At 40.4% G+C, this 22,954-nt stretch overlaps 1 long non-coding RNA gene across 5 annotated transcripts in view; it reads left to right on the forward strand.

The window, feature by feature from the left end:
- Positions 1 to 22,954, forward strand: part of LOC149918969 (uncharacterized) — a 105,890-nt gene that overhangs the window by 79,219 nt on the left and 3,717 nt on the right. Inside the window, exons 1-2 of one of the 5 annotated variants that reach the window (XR_016464218.1) lie at positions 17,973 to 18,266; positions 18,418 to 18,489. The exons of 2 other annotated variants lie outside the window; for them this stretch is intronic. This is a non-coding gene — a long non-coding RNA (uncharacterized LOC149918969). Of the gene's footprint in view, positions 1 to 17,972; positions 18,267 to 18,417; positions 18,490 to 22,954 lie in introns of those variants that run through there. 2 more of the 5 variants (XR_016464215.1, XR_016464219.1) reach the window with 2 other exon arrangements.

Below are 22,954 nucleotides of genomic sequence, written 5' to 3' on the forward strand. Positions count from 1 at the left end.
TGATGTTCACTGTCAGTTTGAATCAGTTTATCACAGGGTTGCTTCCAGGTAATACAGTGCATTATGTTAAGGAATCAATAGCTTGAATGAGCAGGAAATATTTTTTATTAAAATTATTCAATTTTCCCAGTCAGCTAAGTGAAATTCCACAACATAGATGTGATCAAAAGGATGCTCTGGTGGGCAGTTGGAGCTACAAGCATGAAGAACTTTCAGGATCTAAGGCAGAGAGCAGTTCTACTGAATACACAGCAAAGCAGGGACTACGTTGTGACTTCCAGATCGCTACTGCTAGACACTGCCTAACCTACAGCCAGTCATTGGAGTTTCCCTTTCCTTAGCATTGTCAATTAGTCCCATGCATCCTCATGGATTTCTGTCACATTTCTATAGTATTTGAAGAGAGACTCTCCTCTCAAATGTCATCAGTCTGCCAGGTATAGCTGTGACTTGGTGCCAAGAAAGATTAATGTAAGAGAAATGTCCTTAAAGGTGTAGAGTTGCAGAAAGCAGGAAAAAAAAATATAAAATTCAGATAAGTTTTTTGCTGGCATGTAAACTGACTTCTCTAATGACATTTTCATTAACAGTTCTTACTACCAAATGCCATAGGTTTCTCCCTTTATAGCTGTCTGCATTAATAATGAGATTTCATTGAGATTTACAGAAAACATTTGTCTTGCATTGCCAACAGGAGCTCTATGCCAGAGACAGAGGGAGGAGAATGAGTGCCCACAGTAAAGGAAGGGCAGTTTGGTATCTTGGGCCATGAGATCCATGAAAAATATCTCTCTCATCCACCACAAAATTATTTCTTGACTCAGAGTCCATAGCACATGAGGGTGAATGTTTTTGCACAGATCTGGCATAGAGCCTGGTGGTGGAATGGCCAGGCGTGGACCAATGGTGCAGATCAGCACTGCAGAGAAGCTGAGGGTGAAAGCGACCTCATCTTCCTGCAAAGGGCCTTTTCTACTTGAGCCCTATTGCTGCTGCAGTGCAAAGTGGACAGGGAGAAGGACTCTGATCAAGGCCTTCTGCATTTCTCCAGCTGCAAGTGTCATAGCAGTAAGTTCATTTTTTGTGTTAGGTTTCAGACAGACACCAATGTGAAAACAAACAAACTAGAAAACAGAATACAAAATACTGCTATACTGCTTTTTTTTTTCTTTTTTCTTTCCCCAACTTCATTCCAAAATACTTAATTCATTTTTAAATATTGCTGGGACTTTACTTTATGGCTTTTTCTTTAAGTTGGATACAAGGCAGCCTGGACCATTTGTTGCTAAGTCATCCCCTGTGTTATAAAATGGTTTATGTTGACTTATAAAGAGATGTACAGCCTTTTCCCACAGATTTGCAGTAAATTTATAAGAAACATACTGCTGAGACTGTGCCCTTCAAGTAGATTCAAGTTAAAGTAGATACTAATTGGGATCTTGGTGAAGTTGAACATTCTAGGAGTTAATGACCTAAGCTGCCCAGTGTATTCTCTCATAGTACAAAACGGTGACCTCTAAAATGGCTCAAGTCTCTTATCCAGAACACTTGCATTAAGGTGATGTTAATTTTTTCTGAGATTTCATATCTCTCTTCTTTGACTACGGTGACTTGCATTAGATATGGACTGTGGCTTTTTAGATGCCTTTGTTACAGTCAGTGAATTCTATGCCATGTATCAATAGCAAAATAAATGCTACCTTCTGAAAAACTTCAAGGCCAATGTTGGCAGTTCTGGGGATTTTCTTACCAGATGGTGTAATGGTTTGAAAATGAAATTAAAGCAATGGTTTAGTTTTATATTTTCATTTATATTTCATTTATTTATATATATTTTTACATTAAAAAAAAAATCTTATACTTGGCATGGTTTAGGGTAAAACAAAGATAAGATTGTCTGTAAGACATCCTTGAAATAACAAAAATCAGCTTTTCTTTTTTGCAGTGGACTCTTATGCCACTGATATTATGTTGTAGGTACAGCTATGAACTTTGTTATCTTAAAAATGACCTCTGAGACTGCTTGGAAGTTACTTACAGGAAAATAAGGCATCATTTGTATATAATGAAGTAAAATCTTTCTGTTTCTCACATCTCCATGGAAATAGATTTGTTGTTCAGCTCATTAGAAATAAACATTTTGCTGGTACTTCCAACAGTACACTAGCTTCATGATGCTAAGAATTAGAAAAGAAATTAAAGAGTTTGGAAGGTAAGCACTCTTACTAAATGAACCCTTGTTAATTTGGTAGTTAGAACTAAGGACTGTGGCTGAAAGCTTTGCTGGCACTTGGACTTATCTCATAGCAAGTGCCAGGAAAAATTATCTTCGTGCTTTAAAATTGATTTGATTTCTCAGTATTAAGGAAGGGCAGTCCTGTGTTGGTCATGATGTCTTCTGTGAAACCACATGCAGACCAAAGTGATTTTTCCATATTGGCTTATTTGTTGAGCTGAAGCCTGTACTTGCAATACTGCGCCCAAACTATTCTTTTGGCAGAATAACTCCCAGAAACTGCAAATCAAATTGTGTCATGTTTTGCCTTTCTTTTTTTTCTTCTTTTCTTCTTTTTATCTAATTTCTATGTCAGCTAAAAACATCAAATTGAAAAACTGAAGTATTCCAGAATTTCCTGGGGGATTTTGCAGATCAACGTTTCTGGGAAGTTGAATGAAATGTAACTGCAGCTTTTCAGTCTTTAAATAGCCTTGATGAAATGTTAGCAGTTCTTCTGTACCATATCTGTAACAGAGCTGGAAGATTATATGTGAGGTTTGGTTTCAGCAAATCGTATTGTTGTCTTTTAAATTAGTTCAGCTTTATGTATTTTGGACAATGATGAATATAAATAATTTTCATTTACAGCTTTCATGTTATATGTTCATCGAACTGGATTTGCAAAGGCATCAAGCCAGGATCTAATTTCTATCTTTATTAAGTTATGAAGCAGAATCTAGCCAGAAGATGTAATGTCCTTAAGCTGTAACATCACTAGAAACAGACAGACCTTAATGCTGCTGGACCTAATGGAATTAGATTTCATGTATGCTTAATGAATGCAAATGCCACTTAATTTTTACAGCTTGAGTTGTAATACATTGCATGTGACGCATTTGCTACTGAAAAAAAAATATTCCTATGTGTGATTCTCACACCCGGTGTCCAATTTCAGCACTGTAAAATGTATTCTCTTAAGGAAAGGGGACTGAAGAAACATGCCAGCAATATTACTGCATAATTTAAAGCAGTCACCAAAGAGAAATGTTAAAATATGCACTAAGCAATTACAAGTGTTGCATATGTTTTTTTCTCCTCTGCTGCTGTTCATCAAGGAGTAGTAAAGAGATTTAGAGCAAGCGGCAACCATAGCAACAAGGAATTTTCAGTTCAACCTGGTTCTGTATAACTTCTGGCAGCGAAACCCATTTCAGGATACTTTGTCAAGTGTTGATTCTTCCAAAAGATATGTGCAGCATTTTAAGTCCTGCCTCTCAGGCACCGGTCCCATAGAGATAGGGGAGAGCCAATTCCAGTGCAAACCCAAGCGAAAGCAATTAGAGGGAGGTTATGCCAGAGCTGGTTGTGGTGTTTGTTCTGCAGTGGTGCCTTGGGTTAGTTAATTATCAGAAGTAACAGTTATCTCTTTCTGTACTCTATGAGGAAGAGGGGAAATGGGTGTGATGCTGAAGAAGGTTCCTGTCCCTCACCAGTCCCGTGCTGTCTGGCTGTGGCTGTGAGAAGTCCCGTATGAAGCTTTGTTCCTCTGGCATGGTCACACCAGTCCCTTTCCCCTGGGGATACAGAAGGGCTCCTCCAGAACAGCTCCTGGTTAGTAGTAATTAACAGAGCTATTGTATCCTCAGACTATTGTCTGGGCTTCCTGACACATCCATTTTCCTTGCAGACAGCAAAGTGGCTATTGACTCTTAAGCAAGCCAGTGCAAACTCAAGGGGCCTAGGCGTGTACTCCATTCTGTATGTAAGACCAGAGGAAGAGTCCAGTTGTTGAATGTTCAGGGGTTTTTCAGAGGTAGTCCAGTGTTTAGTCACTAAGCATTTTAGAAAACAGAGTCGGTGTGGATAATACCCAAGGATGATGGCATACTTTGTAGCCACAGAAAAGTCTGCCTACTGCTTGCAAATTGAGCCATGCAGTCAGACTGATCTGTGACACTTGCTTAGGCAAAAAAGCTGACATTCACAGCAAGACACCGGAATGAAGTGTCCATTGCTTCTTGAAACGAAGAATTAATTTACACAGTTAATTCTGAAAGGAAAACAGCAACAAGATGACAGGACAACAAATGGTATGCAATCTAAAAGATGAGATCTATGTTATTTCTGAGAACATGTTAGAAGCATCTGTCATTAAATGTCAGTTTTTTCCAACTGTGGGAGGCAATCCTTCTAGCTGTTTGGCTTTTGTGTGTCTGTGCACGTAAGATTGAGCTGTGCTGCACACTGACTTGGAACAGGCTGTGGATTTTTGATTTTTCTTTGATGGGCCAGTACCAGTAAAGGTACTGAAGTGTGTAAGCCTCATACAGTAGTAGTGCTTTCCTCAATCTTTTCTTGTGGACACCTTGGGAAGACTCCTGGCATGCCCAAGAACTGCAGATGCCAGCTTGAACACTCCTGCAGGATGAGGTACTACTTTGAAGTCCTTTAGCCATGCATGAAGTCCTGCCCTCAAATAAGCAGCTCCATGTTCCCAGGACTGCTGGAGTCACTTACTGTGAAACTTTCTTATTTTTACAAGTAACTTGCAAACTGTTTTTTTCTAGATAAGCAGGGTTGGAGTTATGTCCCAGAAACAATACACTTATGTGTATGAATCCGCCCATTTCATGTAACACTCCTTTGAAGGTTACTTATCATGAGATGTGATAGCCCATAGATCTCCACCTCATTACACCTTAATTTGGAATCCTGAGAGTATAAAATTTTTTCATGAATTATCTGGAAACAGTTATGGCTGAGTCTGCATCCCAGAAGGGGAAACTTATTACCTTTTAGCAAGATGTATGAAGTTACCTTTGATCAAGGCAGTACATTCTTAAATACTTTATATATGTAATTGCTGTATGAAGTTACATCAGGAGGAAGTAGAGAAGGGTTGCTGTAACACTGAAGTATATAGATATTTAGAAAGGAGATAATTAGGTGAAGCAGTTCTACTAAAAGTAGAAGTGTTAGTTATTTTATTTTGGTAATGCCATGGCATTAAAATGCAGAAGGTGGGCAATATTACTTGAACAAAGTTCCCAGCAACTATTGCAAGTGGATAGCCTTTGATTGCACCGATTGTTTTCCTCTACACCTGTATTTTGTTACTTGCATTGGAGCACTTAACGCATATCCAGCAGTTATACATCTGCATGAATATTTTATAGCTCTAATTGTGCAGCCTACACCCTTTGACCCTTGGGCATACAGAGCAAGTAGATGTGCACTACTTTTATATACTACTGTATATAAAATGATAAGGTGATCAGGGAATGTGTGCAGTGGCCTGAATCATCAGTTTAAAGCAACAGCTCTACCTGTGCTGTTTGAAAGTCAGAAAAAATGTGTTCTCTTTTTATAATTAAGAAGAGTTACTGCTAAATGATTTCACATTATTTGTTAAATTAGAATGAAATGATCGACTTCTCAATATTATATCCATTATAAACATCTGTCCTTCAGGGAACTTTTCACTTGTGGCAATTTCTTGTCCTTGGAAATATAACAAGATAAGAAAGAAGTTTGAGGCATAGAATTGCCTAATAATCATTTTGGTTCTGTGCAAAAGCATTGTTAATCATGAATTTAATTTGCCTTGAAAAGAGTGAACTATAATTATAGCTCCTAGAAATATGTAGTGTAAGATTTCTATGTTTTATTTTCTGAGAAATATAATTTTTCATCTAAAAAAAACCTGCTTATTTTTATTTTGAAAAGGCTGCCTCTGAATGTATCCCAGTAGACCCTCCACCCACTTTTTTTATTAACTTCCTATCTACAACCTTCTTAAATACCTGGGAGCATTCTGGTAGGTAGGAAATAAGCCTAGGATTCCCATCCTATGGAAAACTCTGAGACTCTTAATTTTAATTCCTTATGACTTGGAAATAAAAACTTTAAATCTTGTGAAAGACTTTTTTTTCTTTCTAGAAAAAAATTGTACATCCTACAGCCTTTCCAGTCACACACTTACTCATAGTGCTTGTTAAACTGAAATTAAAGGTTTCTTTTTTTTTTTTTTCCCCTTCCCTCTCCTCCCCTTCTCTTTCCTTCCCTTCTCTCTTTTCTTCACACTCTCCCTCTGTCTCTCTCTTTTTTTTTCCTTAAATTTTGATGTCTCCACTTCCATCACCTCTCCAGCTTGAGTGCCTCAGTAAGACCGAAGTTTTTTGGCCACACCACAGTCATACACTTCTCCTCTAGGTGCAGTGATTCAGCGGTTGAGCCATCTGAACAGTTGTTCTCTTGAGAAGGCTTATGTTGTTATGGTCTTTCTAGTGAGTGGCAATGCAAGCTTAGCACTAAACTGACACCATGAACTCATCTGACACATTTCCATTTAGGCTGATGTGATTCAGAAGCATTTCATTTCTCTGCTCTAATGAAAAAGTGAAAAATTACTTTTACCCACAGAAATTCTGACTAGGAAGAGCTGCATTTCCAGTTATTAAGGCAAAGATATTTTTCCTGACCAGCATAAGTCATGACTGTTTTCCTGTTTACAAACATCCCTGCCCTGTCTACTGAATAGACAAAGCATGGCACATCCGCCTGCATTTGAGTGTAGCTGCTCACCAAGAGCTATCCTCAGTGCTGTTGAAGGCAATAGGAAATGGCCCATATTAGAAAATAATAGTACCTGCTTTTTGCTTTTCCAAAATGAGAAAACATGTCAAAAGAGCAGCATGTTCTTTTTCAACCTCTCAGATAATCTAGGTCAAGCCCTTGGCCTCCTGTTTCCCTATCTTCCCCTTCTATCTGCTGCAGGACCTGGGGCCATTGTCAGAAGGAAGGAGGCAGGTGCTCTGGGTGGGACCTGTCCTGCTGAATGTGAAAGTCTCTGGTTTCCATAAACTCAGCTGGTCACCCTTCATGCCCTTTGTCACTGAAGGAAGAAGTAGGCCCTTATACTGTGCGATGCATTTGCCCTTTCCCACATAGAGATATATGCATCATGCCTGCAAGTGTCTGCTCTGCCCCTTGCCTGTGAGGAGATTGAAGGCAGCTATCTCAGGGGGAAAGGTCTGTGTTTTGTTACATCAGTCAGGGAGCCTGTGAAGAGATCACCCAACTCCAGACATAAAGAAGTATGACAACTATTTAAAAACTGGTAACAATCCATCATTGTTAATGCTTGGTTGAAATTGGTTTGTTACTTGTTATACATTGATACATTGACATTGTTAGACTGATAATGACACACTCATAGCCTGAAAAAATGTTAATCACTGTGAATATGAGAATCTCAGATCCAGAAACTGTCACCTTATGCAAGTCAAATACTTGCCTCCAGCTTCAGCACAGTTTTGCTTTTTTAGTAAAATTAGCTAGGTCTGTGAGGCTTACCACTCAATACACGGGGGCACCCATCAGCAGTTTTGGCAAGAGCGTGGTTTCTGAATGACTTGGCCTGTTTTGCATTGGGGTATGCAAGACCCATTGGAGCTCTTTTGTGTGTACCCATAAATGTGAGAAGGTACAATCCTGATGACCTATCTGTCTGAGGTTGTTATGAGTTTTCATTTGTTTCTGAAGGTGAAGCCCTCAGTGCCAGGCCAGAGCTGAATGATAAGGACTGAGGGATTTCCATGTTTTTGAATGGACAAAAGAACTTAGCAGCTATGGAAATGTTCTTCTGTCCCTAGCAGAAAATTGAGTTTAAAATGAAGCAGAGGGAGAGAGGGGCTGGGTGAGGAGTCTGCTGGGATTGTAAGCAGAGAATTTTTAAGGTAGGATATTGCCTGTTCTTCTTTACTGGGAAAAACAAAACAAAACAGCAAAAAAAAAAAAAAAAAAAAAGCCCCAAAATTTAGGAAAGAATTCAGCAAATTGCAAACCTCTAGCATCATTTGAGATGCTCTGAGAGAACTCTGCTTATCTGCTTAGCTCCTATTCCTGTAGTGGGCAGCATTATCCCAGAACTCCACTGACAGAGATGGGTTGGACATCCTAGGATGTCTCAAATGGTGCTGGATATGTCCAGCATACTTTCTGTGTCCCCAAACAGAAAAAAAATCTGAAGTTCCCTTCTTGAGTCAAAGAAACAGTAATATAGCACCCATTAGATGCTTTTCACGTGTTTGCTATCTTGCATAATGGTCATAATTATTTTCTTGTGTTAAAAAGAGAATATGCGAGTGTGACTTTGGTCAATCTTTGCAAATAGAAATTCTAAATCAAGTATTCTGTATGCACCAAATGTGTCTTCATTGAGTGTCACAAATATATGGGAAAATTGTGGATTTTTTGGCGCAGAAAAGAATGCAGACAAGCCTTGAAATAAGACAAAACCTTCCAAGACTTCTCTAGCATCTTGTATTTGATTTAATATAAAAATTAACTGTGAGGATTGGAGATTTTTAGGGTGTTTCCAGAAGCACTCACTGCTGCAGTAATCTCCCAGAGGGACTCGCCATTCAGCATCATGCTACACCTGAAATGCACAGGAGCAGGCAGCGCAGTGGGGCTCGGGGGTTTCCCAGCCTCGAGCTGTCAGTGTCTTCATCTGGACCGGCAGCATTCTTGCTCCTCCATCGCTAGGATTTCCCTTAGGCTGATGAATTTATGATGGCCTAAATGCTGGCAAATGTCCAATTGCGAACGTGAAACAGATGCTGCTCATGAGATTGCGCTAGGCTTGGGCCCTGCTTTTGAGAAATGAACAAAGGAATGAAATTTTTTCATTACTTCTACTCTCTGAGAGGTAAAATGTCTTCTTGTCTTCTAGAGGATTGGACAGGATGTGTGATTGCTGGTGACACGTTGCACTGATTTTGCTTGTCACTGCAATCCCACATCACTTTGTGGAGTTTTAGGTACATGTTGTTCTATGCCAGAAATCTATTTGATTTGGGAAGGCTATAATAGAAGTTTGCTGCTGCTCCAAACTTTATTAGATGATTGTGCTGGCCGGTTGCCATAGCTGCAGGTGCCAACTAGTCAGAGCTTTTCCTTTTCCATGGGAACTTCAACTTTCCTGTCTAAAGAAAGGAAATATTTTTTTCTTTTATCATTTACAGCAGTAGTTTACGTCATCATTATTGAAGAATAAGTGTTGAGAACAGCCACAGGAAGTGATTCACCAGTGAAAAATGAATGTAAAGACAATTTAGAAAGCTGTCATTTTCCTAGACTGATGGAGAGGTATGGTTTTATACTGTCATACACCTGCATTATTTGCAGAAATAGGATTTGTATGAAGATGCAAGGCCTTTTATCCTGTGTTATTTTCTTCATGTTTTTTTCTTCCTGTTCCATGCTGAACTGAGCTGATTTAACAAATGCTTCAGTTTAGGTTTCTAAAGCTCATTTAGTTCCATGGGCAATTAAGTGACATGACTATAATGATGACAGCCTTCTTGAAGTCATCACCCTTCCACAGTTGCCCCAGGGAAGCATTTCAGATCAGTGACTGGTGAGCTTTGCAGCTACATTAACCAAAGAGTCACAGCCAATGTAAGTTTAAACTGATGTAAACCAGAAGTAAATCTGCACTACACCACAATGACAGGAGTGCCAAGCACACTGTTGATCTATGTATGTTCCTCACACTGAGCATTCTACTATACTCCTTTAGAAAGTAGAATAAATCCACTTTTCTGTCTGAAGTGCTTTTGTATACACAGTTACCATGTGGGTTATCTTTACTCATAGCATGGGTGAAATCACCAGCTCGTGTTTGCAGTTTGCTTTCCCTGACACAGGTTGTTTTTCGAACTTCATATCCAAGGTATGTTAAAGTAAGCATTCTTGGGGAGCTGTGCAAGACTATGCTCCAAGCTGATTACGGAGGTGAGGTAGTTTATAAAAAATGGACATAATGCTAAGCTTTAGGAGTGTGGCTAGGATTTTTTTTGTGCGAAATAGAAATGATGAAGAAGAAAGCTGACCTCCGTAGAGGTTGTAGAGTGTACAATGGAGGAAACACAGGTTTTATTTTTCCAGTCTATTTCACTAGTTTCAGATGGCTAATTTGAGTGAAGCCATCTTTTTTTTTTTTTTAATGTTAATGAAAGAAGTATCATGATCAAACTAGATTGCCCTTGTAAAATAAACTTTGCTTCTGCAGAGGGTGATATCAAAATCTAGCTCTGAAGAGAGAAGAAAAAAGAAAACTACAACAAATCTAAGAGAACATGAACTTAAGGGGAAAATAATTTACAATAAGAAAAGCAATTTCACTTTCAAACTGTTTGTTGATTTTGAATGAGTGCTCTCATTTCTTTTTTGTTATGGAGATTATATTGGTGAATTTTTCCTAAGCATCATGAATGCTGCAGTGTAGTTCAGATTGGAGTCTGATTATGTTTTGTTGCTTGTACCTGAGATGCGAGCCCTTCACCTCCTGGAACATACACTCAGACTCACCCATGGATGAGCTGAGCCCTTGCTTCAGCATCAGACTCACCAGATTTCCTTACCTTTGGGAACTTCCCAACAGTGGAGCTTGCTGTTTTTCAGCTTTGGCTTCACTGACTCTTTTCTCTGGGTGCTGGGGAGCCTTGTCTTTCAGCTCAGCACTGCTGAACCCCTCCATCTGCACTGCCGCTCCCCCTTGCTGTTTACCACACCTACATTTCTTTGGGTATTTGGTGACTGAGATACACCGCTGCCTCACCTCCGGGCATCTCAGTGTCCTGGCCACAGTGTCCTGACATTCATTTTTCTGCCGTCTCCCTCCCGTTTCTGCCTTTGACATGTGTCTAAATATTTTCACTGGACCAAAATGGTATGTTTTCTCCACAAACCATCTCATTGGTGCCAAATGCCTCTGTCTGCACACCCTAATTATAAGTGCTGCAGGCCTGTCAGTTCTTGCACATCTGAAGCTTTGCACCTCGAGAGCTCTGAAGTGGAAAGAAGCACGTCTGTTATTAATGGACTGTGCCTGCTCTCACTCTACTTTCCCCTCCAGAGCTGTTTCTTCTGGATGACCTGCTGCGGCATTCCTCTAATCTTCTGGCTCGCCTTCATCACTGCTTTTCAGACATGTGAGTCCATCAGCTTGAGTGGTATGTGTTTGAGACATTCTGCATGTTTCTCACCCAGCCTGGAAGGGGAAGGCAAACAGGCAGTGTGCTGCAAGGCTATAGTAGGAGGAGCTGGGTTAGATAGTGTAATTACTCATGTTTGTCAAAATGGGGGGAGGACATAGTTTATCTACATAGCTAATCTTTTAAGCAACTGTCTTCATGGTTTTTGTTATCAGATGCAGAAATCTACGTGACATTATGTCTGCCTTTATACTGTCAGGTGACCATCTTCTACTGGTTATCCCTTTGTTCTCTGTGCATTTGCTGCTAAGTTCTGATGGTGAAGGTAAAAAGGTAAAAAGCCAAAAAAAACCCACCCCAAACTAGTTTCTAAATATAGAGGCAGCTGACTACATACAAACATGAGCAGAGCATCATAAAGCAACCTTTCCTCAGAAGAATATCCCTGCAGTTTTCAGTGTGCTACGGAGGGAGCATAAATGTCTTTTAAATACAGGAAGCAGAACACTTTCCTGGAGGAAATTTCACCCTCCAGAGTTTATATGTTATGGATCTTCTTCCACATATGCTAATGTAAAACTGGGCTGAAGTTGGTATAAGTGAGATCAGACCTTTTGTTGTAGGCTGGGATATTTATAAACAGCTTTGTCTTCAGACAATATGGGCCATCCATCATACGTCTCAGGCCTCAAGAGAGCTGCATGGTTCTGAGGAACAGGACTGGGGTTCAGTTTGCTTTGAAGGTCTGCGTTCAAAGAAAAATGCCTTATTTACACAACCAGCTAGTTCTGATTTGTAAGGCAGCACACCGAGCATCTTCTAAAGGCAGCGTTTCTCCAGGTTAACCTGAGCCAGTGCTGCTTCATCAACTATAGGAGGGCTGTTATTGCCTCCAATAGATTACGCTACATATTTCTCCCTGGCGAGCCCAGGTCAGCTAAGGAAATCAAAAGAGTTCAATAAGTAAAAATTTGGAAGGAAATGTGTCATGGCTGTAAAAAAAGAACTCCCTACAGAAATATACTTCCAGCGACGAACTCCAAGTGAGCTGTAGGAAGAGATATTACTTATAAAATGGACAAAAAAACAGGTCAAACTGCAAAACCATAAGGCACGTTGACCAGCAAAAGCTGGTTAGAAAATGAAGACTGAAGCATTTTAGAATTGATAGTCTGTTCTGAATAGGAGTAAGTTAAAAAAGAAATATTGAAAAGTAAATTCCTCCATAAAATTCATTTCAGAATATTTAATCATTTCTCTCTGGTCACCTTAATATCAATTATTAAACATGATATCTTAGTACTTAAAATTAAAAGTCGAACTAAGTGGGTTGATTGGAACAGGTTTGCCTGCCAAAACCAGCTTGGCATGAAGAGAGGGGAACAGCTGATGTGAACAAAAAGCAATGGAAATCATTTAAGCTTTCACCTATTCATAATTTGGCCCAGAGCAGTGCAGTCCCTTTAAAAGTTTGCTTTCTGCCATAGCTTTCAAGAAACCTTTTCCCACCCACCACATAGTCTTTAGCCCATCCTGGGTGACAGTTGCATCCTGCCAGAGTGTGGCAGGCTCCGAGCAGCACTCATCTCCTCACCAGTTCTGTGTGAAGCGGCATTTCTCGCTGCTGGCTGTGTGATAGGCGACATCTCACCGCTCTGAGGTTCAGCCGCACGGCTGCACCGCCCACAGCAAATCACAACCCAACGTGTTCCACTTTCTGCACACATACATCACTTTTAAACCCCTCAAAATTCTATAAATTATAGTCATTACAAGACTGCTTGGCTTTGTTCTGTGTTCTAACAAAACAGAAGCAGAAGAGCTTCCTATTAGTTGAAGTTTACTATTTCCTATGGCTATGGCACGTAGCAGGACTGACAAAAATAAATCATGCAGGTTGCTGTGATTTAAATATTCTGCGTGCTAATCCTCCTATATTTATACTTCTCTTTCTAAAAGGAAATCCTTGAATCTGAGGTAGCTAACCTTACAAATGGAGCTCACAGCACTGACCAAAATAGACTCATGCTGAGAGAATGAGAAGAGACAGTTTGCAAAACTCTTCTTCTCTGACTTGTGAGTGAGAAAATCAAAGCCCCGAGGTAGCTCTCCTCTAGTCTTTTCCATGGAAGAAGACCTTAATGGGGACAAAGCATCTGAGGTGTCACATTAGCAAAGATAACACCAGTGTGTACTTTGTCAAATTTGAATATGGATCTTTTCCTATTAATAATATACTCTCTGGTTCTGTGAAATGCAATATGCTGTGTCTGCCCTTTTTTTTTTTTTTTTCCGTATTTTTTGTCTCTCAGTAAAGCTGCGCTTCAGCTTTACTACCTGCAGAACAGAAATAAAATGTTACCCCCTTTGAAGAGCAGTATACAAGGAACAGCATTAAAAAAAAAAAAAAGAACATCAGTGCTCTTCCTGTTTTTATCTTTCTTGACGCAAACATTCAGCTAAATATAAAGTGTCATGATAGATTGTTTCCATAGCTGGAGAAAATGGTGATGGAATCTAGGGTTGCTTTGCATTTCTTCTTCGTTACAAAGCCAGTCTTGCTTTTCTGCCAGTCCGGGGACTGCAGCTGGTCGGTGTCCTTGGTTGGTGTCCTTGCCTATGGTGTTGAGACCTCACTGAGCTCAGCATGCTGGAGCAGAAATCTCTGCTTAACTCTTCTGAGGACTTCATGCCTTGCGTTGTCCTGGCTTGGCTCTGGTGTTTCTTGGCAGCTCTGGGCTCCTCTGTTTCTTTTTCTGTTTGTAATTGACGCTCAAGCCTTCACAAACAGGAAAATATTTTTTGCTTGCTTGTGCCTTTGTTTTGGGTAGCTTTTAGGCAGTGTAAGGGTGTTTTTTGGGCAGAAAATGCCTTGGATCCACTCTCTGGCTCCATAAGGGTTCTTGTGAGAGTCTCCGTAACTCCAACTTAAATGACCGGCAGTAATTACACACAGTCTTTAGCATTGTTTTGAAAGGATAATACCTACTGTGAAAAAAATTATCAGTGATACTTTTGAGGCATCCGATCATCTAATTGCATATTTCATCTTCTGTTCATTTACATAGCAGCCATGAAATAAGTACTGATATTATTGCAACTAAGAAAATGTTCTAGCAGCTATAATTAGGGCTGGATAAATTGTTAACCATGAATAAATAATCCAAAATGTTCTTGATCCTTTCTGTTTCTGAACCAATTAGGGAGTTCTAATTTCTCTCTTTCTCAATTTTTTCCCCTAAGAACAACTGTTTACTGATTAACATGTCAGAACATGTCAAACTTCTATAGCATCAAAATTTGCTACTCGCCATGTAGAACTGCTTAACTCAACTGCATGGTATTGCATGATGATGGGCAAAACTTTCTGCAGAGCATAGTGAGTTATACCAATCAGAAATGGGAGGGAATGGGTTCTTCAGGAGCATTTTCAAGGCTGTGGAAGACCAGCCTTCAGCCTTATGGGTACCTGTGCCACAGTGAGAGAGTGAGCCCTGATCTGTGCTCCCAGTGGCTCCCAGCCTTTAAGGTGAGTGGGTTCTCATGTGTAAACAGCAATTAAAAGCTGTGTGACCATGGTGAGCCATGCTCAGGGTTCAGGTGGGTAACTATTACTCTGACTAGCCTGGATCACTGCAGCTCTGTGTTTTTTGTAGGTGTTTCTTATGAGTGCAAGAAAAGACGCTGTATGACATTACAAAGCAAGAGAAGAGTTTTTACATGGTTTTCTTGGTATGAATTTCTGGATAAGATGTGTGACAATGAGGAATTTGTCTGTAGCATTTGCTTTAGGCCTGTTGTAGCTGACCTGTTACATTAGGCTCTGCTTTTGGCTGGCTGGGGATTTGAACTCTGCTTGTTCCTTTTTCTCTACTTCTCTCTTCTTAGACAGTCTAAATCATAAAAGTTGCTCAAAAAGGAAAGGTGCACAGGAGGGTATTCTGAATTTACTGAAGTGTACTGAAAACATTTCCTAAACTGTTATTGTTTTGCCACCATGAACCCATTCCTCTGGTGATTGCTCTGAACAGATCATTTGAAGCCACTTACAAACAAGCATTGTTCCACATGAAATTTTGTCAGTGAATTTTTGGTCAATTATGAGTCCCTCATTTTCCCCAATTTCCCACAAAGGTGAGATTTCAAGCAACCTGCACACGGCATTGGCAGAAAAATAATAGAAGGCAGTTCCTAAGCCCAGCTGCCATTTGGAGGGCTGGCTTTTCGTCAGCGTGCTTTGAATTTCCCTGTCATTAAGTGCTGATCGGTCCGGTGGGATGCAGTAAACAGGCTGCAGCATTCTGTTTGTTGTTGCAATTGCCGATACAAATCGACTAACCCTCTAATTACCCCAATCTTGAGACTAATAATTAACATACTTTATTTTCCACTCAGTAGAATTTATTTTAGACCCAGAGGAGCACAAACTCTGTCTACTTAAATGCCAATTTTGAAAGCCAGAGGCTAACTGCAAATACTTCAACATATGTGCGGGGGTGTCAGAAGCATTTGGGCTCAGCCTTGAGCTGACTGAGCTGAGTTTGCAATTTAGCCTAGAGCTTATCTCCCATTTTTGGCAGAAGAGGTGAAATTTATGATCTGTCCTGATGACATTGGAAACACCCTTGTGAACGTGTCTGAATTGTTTTGTTAGCTTTGCAGATTCATGGCAGAGAAGATCGGGTCTCGCCTTGAAGGAAGACCAGAACTGATCAAATTTAAAGCTTCTGTAAAAACACTGAAGGAGTAATCGTGTTTCTTATCAGAGCCTGCAGGTAGGATGTCCTCAAGAGACGGGACAGGTGGTGAGAGATACTAGTGGTATTGATCAAAGATGTTTTGACGGAGAAAACCAATAGAGTAGTCTCTTTTCCTGACTTGTGTTCCTTCCTCCTTAATCTAAACCACCAGCACTGCTACATTTGGTATTCAGATATAAATGTTTATTGACTCTGACATGATTACGAGCAAGGGAATGGTTTAAGATGTGACCTTGGCTCTGAAGGCTGCTGGGTAGTTCGGCAGGAGAGATCCATCATGTATGCTTTTAAACCTCAGCCACCCCACAACACAGAGTGAAGCCAGCTCCATGAATCAAATGAAAACAAAATCAAAGTAGAGTGCAGGGAGGATCATTAATATAATCTTGGTTTCCTTTACATTGGCATAATCGGCATTTAAACATAAACATGTATTTGTTGACATTCCAAATAACTAACATATGAAAAATAGGTGGTGAGTTGTACCATGCAAACAGAGGGGTGGCAGAGCACCAGACCAATGTGTAGTTAATTTGCTCACCCTTCTCAGGTACCTTTTCCCTGCATGAAGTTGTAATGAGGGGAGAGCTTTGTGTGCCATCTAGCACAAGGCTCTTAATGGCCGGGAACAAATTAAAAACATCTCTGCCAATGGTATTTAGTTATTACTGCAATACGAATATGTAATTTGCTTTCAGAGGAGGTTTGGGATGCTCCATATACATAAATGCAAGTGTGTATGTGTATAATTTTAATTAAATTATACCAGCAATCTGATAGGATTTTGATCTCAGTGATTCCTGGACTGCAAGAGCATCACAGTCTGGCTCTTACCTACTCTTTCTGTGCAGTGAGTCAGGGCGCTCATGGAATCTACCTCATATCTTCCCAGATTAAAATTTCTTGCAACACTCCAAAAAAACCCACACACCAGACAGTAGCTGTGGTTTGCTGCAGAGGGACTCCACAATGTTTGCAGTTTTTTTTTCTGCTTCTGTGATGTTGCTTTTCCTGCCTCACTTCCTACTTCCAAACTACACTATGAAAAAAAATCAATAGGGTTGAATATTTATGATTTTTCTATATAAAAAGTGAAAAGAAGAACTCTGCAGTTATAAACAGGAAGAGATAGTTTGTAAAACTGAAGGTGGAAAAGAGGTCTTTTCAGTCCTGTTAAGTTCTAGCCTATACTAGGGGTAGTTACATTGGAAATCAATCCCAAAACCTCCACAGACTTTGATGGGGGAACAATTAAGTCACTGTTGGTTGTCTTTGAAATCCCACACCAAGTATACTACTGTTTGCTTGACTTGCATTGTCTTGAAAAACCTGCTGGCTTTTTTCCCTTTGTTCTGATTTGCTTACATATATTAACTGCAGTCATTCTTATACTGAAACCTACATGTAATGGACAACTTTTTTTCTCCTCATTGTATGTGACTTGTTTCACGGCCCTATTGTACTTCCAAAGACTGCTAGCACTGCAAAGTGTTCATGTAGCACCTCATGCAGAGTTAATAACCACAGTTATTTGGACCTTCCTGTTCTTACCTGCAAGAGTATTGTGAAAAGAGCAAGATAATAACGCTTTGCCATGAAGATATGAAATAACCGTCCTTTGAGGCATTCCATCACTCTGCCAAGTGGCCACTTGTGCCCACTTGCTATATCCTCACAGATGTCTCTGGTGTGGGTAAGGTTTAGGCCAGTGCTTATGGATCCACTTGTGTGTGGAGAGCAGGAACAAAGGCAGGTACCAAAAGTTGCACTGCATCAGCATGAGTACTCTTGCTGCTCTAAGCTGGATCAGGGAGCTGAAAGAGTTGAAAATATTTTGATTTATTTTATTTTCATCCAGATGATTGCTGATAGCAGCAGAAAGGAGACAGTGAGGCAATGTGGTAAGATGGGAAAGAAGATGGGATCACCCTTTTTTATAGTGGTGCTGGAGGCAAAAGTGCAGTTCAACAGAAGTGTAGAAGTACTGGGGGGCCAGTGAGGGCATAAGATGCCATGTGGGAGGGCCAAGAAAGATCCTGATCCCCGTGGAGCAGAGCATGAGTGCTGCTTGCTGCTCTGGGCAGAGCAGAGGCTGCTCTGAGTGAGAACGCTCCTGTCCTCTCAGGCTCCTCCCTGCAGACAGTAGGTGGGAGCTGACAGATGACACCCACAGCTAGCCTAATTTGGGATGAAATTGTGGAGTTCAGAGAAGCTTTTCCACCTCCATGAGCTGAAGATGGGCCTTTTTGTGCTTGTATAAAAACTCAACAGGGCTGAGCAGCAGGGGTAAGCATGCAAAGCAGGGGTGGTGACTCCTCTTACACAAGAGAATATTAGTTCTTTTCCCCTGTTGGGTTCACCCATGTTAGTTTGACCCTGTCTAGATGGGTCCTCTCAGGGGAAGCTACAATACCATTGTGCTCTGGGGTCTTGACAGGGCTTTGTGGTGCATTCTGTGTGTGCAGAGACTAGAGGATCTGTGTGGATCTGTCTGAATGCAACAGTGCAGGTAGGTTGCTGGGCTTCCATCTCTCTAATATGTGCATCTTTGTTGATTTCCTTCATGCTTTGGGTTTTTCTCTCATCCTAGATATTCATTTTTCAAAGCTCATACAAAACCTTGCTCTGGCATTGCCCTGGCACTGGTAAAGTAGAAGACAAGAGAGCCTCCTGTTTGAACAGACAAATACTTGTAAACATGTCTTGGGTGTTTTTCCTTGCACAACATCCTCTTTCTGTGTACTCATTTGGAGAAACTGTTCTTTTCTTCTCTAAAATGCTTTTGTGCAGCATTCTTGACGCAGAATGGTTGGCAAGTCCCCTGCAGAGGGGACTGATTGATCCTACATGTACACATGTATAATCTGGTGAGTGATTCTTCACAATAAGAGGCACTTTGCAGAAGTAAATTATTACTACTTTCATACCATTACTTCACTCCTTTGGAACAGGGCCATTTCCCCCTAACTAAATATCAGCATTCCCTGCTAGACAAATAGTAGTGCAGATACTCCCTGGATGAGTCACCGGGCTGCTGCAATAGCACGGCAGCTCATCCTCAGATAAGAAGCCCATTACTTGTGCCATGTGTCCTGTCACCACTGACTCAGAAACTGGAATACCAAGATTGGTCTTGAGTCAGCATTGCTATGACTGTCACTAGGCTGTCTTAGCTGGCCCGATATTTTCACACATGATGAAAATACAGGGCTGATGATGATCTAAACAGAATCTACATGGCTCCAGCCGATACTGAGTAGCTACCCTCACATATTGTCCTCTTGGAAATAATTCCAGGGCAAGTTTTCTGAAGTAGTGCTTATGCTGAACCATATCCATGGTAGCAGTCAGTTGTCTGACCCCCAGCTATCTCTTACAAGCCCCCTGGGGCCTCTACTGTATCCTGATACAACCCTGAGGGAATTATTTGCTGACAACAGTCTGTCACTTGATTCTCTCAAGGATGGTCATGACTCTAAAATATATTTCTTGACCTCATTATAAGCTCCATTGGCTTCAAGTAGCTTGCAAGTTGCTATTTGGAAGTAATTTGGATGGGCAGGACTTGTTTCCGAACTAATCCCCCATGTCTGCCTGAGTGTATACTGAGGATTATCTGTAGATCTTTATTTCCTCCTCACTTAAAATGAGTAGGGCTTTGGCTGCTTTAAATTTCCAGGTACTTTTTGTAGTTGGGAAGGCTGTGGGTTGAGCTAAGCTGAGAGAGTAAAGATGCCTGTCTGAGGGGCTCCTTCCTTTCTCATTTTATTAGTTACTCACAGCAGGACATGGGAGGGTGCATTTCATCCTGTAACAGCAGGATTCAGGGTAGTTTGATATCCTATGGTGCTGGAGCTGTGGGTGACAGTAAGTGATCTGTGTCCAAATTACTCAGCATACAGAGGCTTGGAGGCTGAGTGCTGGTGCCTGTGCATGTTTGCCTCCTTTGGGGTATAATAAAAGGCTGTGTCTCTGCATCCAGAGCTTCGCACTAATACACAATGGAAATTACTGCAATGTCTAGAGCAAGCTTGTTCTGAGGAGGCTTGCGTGCTGATTCTTGCCAGCCAAACTGCAAGGAAGTTTGAAAGAGCCACTGAGAACTGAACGTAGGGACCTGTGAGCATTATGGAGCTCACTTACTCTCAGTAATTTGCCTGATTTATCTACTTTTATCTAAGAATCAGTAATACTGGAAAAAAGAAGAGGCTAGACCTGCAAGGTGGCGAAAGCAAGTGTAATTTCACTGAACTGAAAGGAGCTGTGGTAATTTACACCAGTAAGCCATCCAGTTTGAGGCCTTAAAAGCTTTAAATTGATGACTGTTCCCCATTGATGACTGATTATTATTGGTACGCTTTGGTACAATGCCTCCAAAGTGCAGTATTCTATTAATTCAGTAGATTGCATAAGCCTCAGGCTTGCTTCACTTTTAGACTTCTTTTGGACTCCAGATTTCACTCTTGTTTTATGGTGATACAAGGCTGGAAAAAGCCATCCTACCCTGACAGCACTGTAGTCGGGGTACAGATTTGTGCAAACAAAGAGAAATGTGTCTGTCTCTCACTGAAAGTTCTTGCTGGCTCGGTAAGTTGGATGTTTTCTCAGTTGGCTTTATTTATTTATTTTCTCATTGCTTACTTCTGCAGCAGAAGCTCTCGCCACACTTACAGTATGTACAGATGTCCGTGCCTTGCTCTCAGATTCCCTGCAGGCAAACCATGATAAATGGGGAGGAAAAGAAAGACGGCTTTTAAAGAATGACCTTAGGAAACAAACACTGCAGAAATAGTTGCTATGCCTGGAGTTTAATCTGAATATGCAGGGAAGTTAGATGCATATACAAGTGGGAAATGCATCTGTATCTTTGGGTAGAGAAAACTGGAAATTTTTACACGACAGCTGGCTCTCTGGGGCCAGGCTTTAACTGGTGTATCCATGGCTTTCTGTATTAATAAGAGAAAGAGGCCATTGCTGAAAGATAATTTTAAATGAAATATAAAATGTGTAGTAACTCTTTTATTACCTGATAGTCCTCATTTTTCTTATTACCTCTCAGATTTCCTCTTGGCTTGAGAGGCAAGTGCCTCCTCTGTCATACAGCAGCTGGGTTGTTGATGGTTAACTATTTGCATGACTCACCTCTTCTTTTTCTCTTTCTTTCTGTGAAATATGTGCCTATTGTGCACATCGTTGTCTTTGGCATTTGTTCTGAATGGTACTTAAGGGGATCACTGCATCACAGGATATTTATATTTAAAAAAATAATAATTCAACATTTGTTTCTTTGGTTCCAAAGCTGACACTGGGCTCCTGGAATAAATCTTTCATTGCCTTTGGTTATTTCTTACACAATGCTCTCATGCTTAAAGTTCCTGAGATTCTAAGCACATGTTAAAAAAGGAAAAATTAAAAAATGAAGTAACTACTGATAACAGCTTAGAATAGAGCAGAATAGAATAGAACTCTAAAAGCTCGCTTTCATTCAGGAGCATAATTGTTAAATGCAGCTTATTTATGCATGTGGGGAGATGATTTTGCCTTGCTCTTAGATGATAGAAACACCATCACTTCCCTGTTCTTGGCTTGACCTTTGGTGTCACCAGAACATTTCTGTACTTTGCAAGCTCAGTTCACTTTCTGTCCTGACCATTTCTTGCTGAGGCTGAGGATTATTAGGCAAATGCACATCTGAAGCTTATGAAACCTTCAGCTGTCTTGAAAACTGAAGAAGTAGAGCCTGGAAGTCATAATGAAAAATCGTCTTGAAAAAAAGGGAAGGAGAAACAGTTTTCAGTAAAATGAAAGACTTATCTGACTTTTGTTAGCCTGTTTTTATTTACTTTGGCTGGATATAGCCTTGTTTGCCATTGTTCATATAAATTGGATGCTCATTCTTATAATCCTTTAGTCTACATCATTCCATGTTTGCCTATGGGAAAATAAACTGTGTCTTCCAGAGGATCAGTCTCAGCTTGTGTTGTAGCAGGAGAATTGTCAAGTAACCCATGGTAGGGAAGAGCTACTCTGAGTAGATATCTCTGAGACAGCAACCTTAAGTTATCTTTAAAGTCAAAGAAGAAGTGTTTTCCTCTCATGTATCCCAAACTAATTAGACAGCTCTTTCTCTGAAACTGTTGAGTTCTCTCCAAAGTCTCTAAAGATGACCCAGCTTAGTTCAGTGCAGTTGTCTTAAGGTCTGGTGAATCACACCCATGATAGCTGTGAGGATGGAAAGGGGAGCTGAGGATACTTACCATTTGCAGGAAGTGTCAGCCCCAGATTTAGAACAAGGGAGTAGTTGTTCAAATTAGACACAACTGACAAATTGGTCTGAATTCAGTGAATTGCTAGTAACATCACACTAAGCACAAAAAGAACATGGTGTTTCCTGTTCTCCGTGGACTTTTTTAGACTTGAGGGAAAAAGAAAATCTGATATAACAAAAAATTCTCACCAAAGACTGCATATGGCTGATGCTTTATATAGGTTTAAAGGAAATTCCCACGCCTGCATTTGACCTTCCTTTTTTCTATTTTTTTACAGAACACATTCAGCATCTATGTAGTTATGCACCTGCATATTATTATGTACTTTGCACATGATGAAACTGCTGAGTTATGTTAAAATTGGCAGGATGCAAGCTGATATACCTACCAAAGCAGAAGAAAAACTAAGTTGTCTTTAAAATATGTGCCTTCACCATAGCAAACTTGTTTTAGCTATGGCACAAAGAACTCATCAGAATACAGAATAAAATTTTCAACTCAATGAATGCAGAAAGAATTGCAGAGAGTGTTTTTTGATATGTGTACACTTAAAGCAATTCTCTTGCTGAGTACTTCCCTCTGGGAAATAAACATAGTTGTCCATGGTCCATTTTGCTAGCAAATTATCATTTTATTCACCTGATTTTCATATGGTTCAGTTTTTCTGTTGCGAAAGGAAAATCTTTTATATAAAGAATGGGCATT

The sequence above is a fragment of the Phasianus colchicus genome, chromosome 2 (assembly GCF_987193195.1).
Source record: "Phasianus colchicus chromosome 2, bPhaCol1.hap1.1, whole genome shotgun sequence".
Classification (NCBI taxonomy): Eukaryota; Metazoa; Chordata; class Aves; order Galliformes; family Phasianidae; genus Phasianus; species Phasianus colchicus.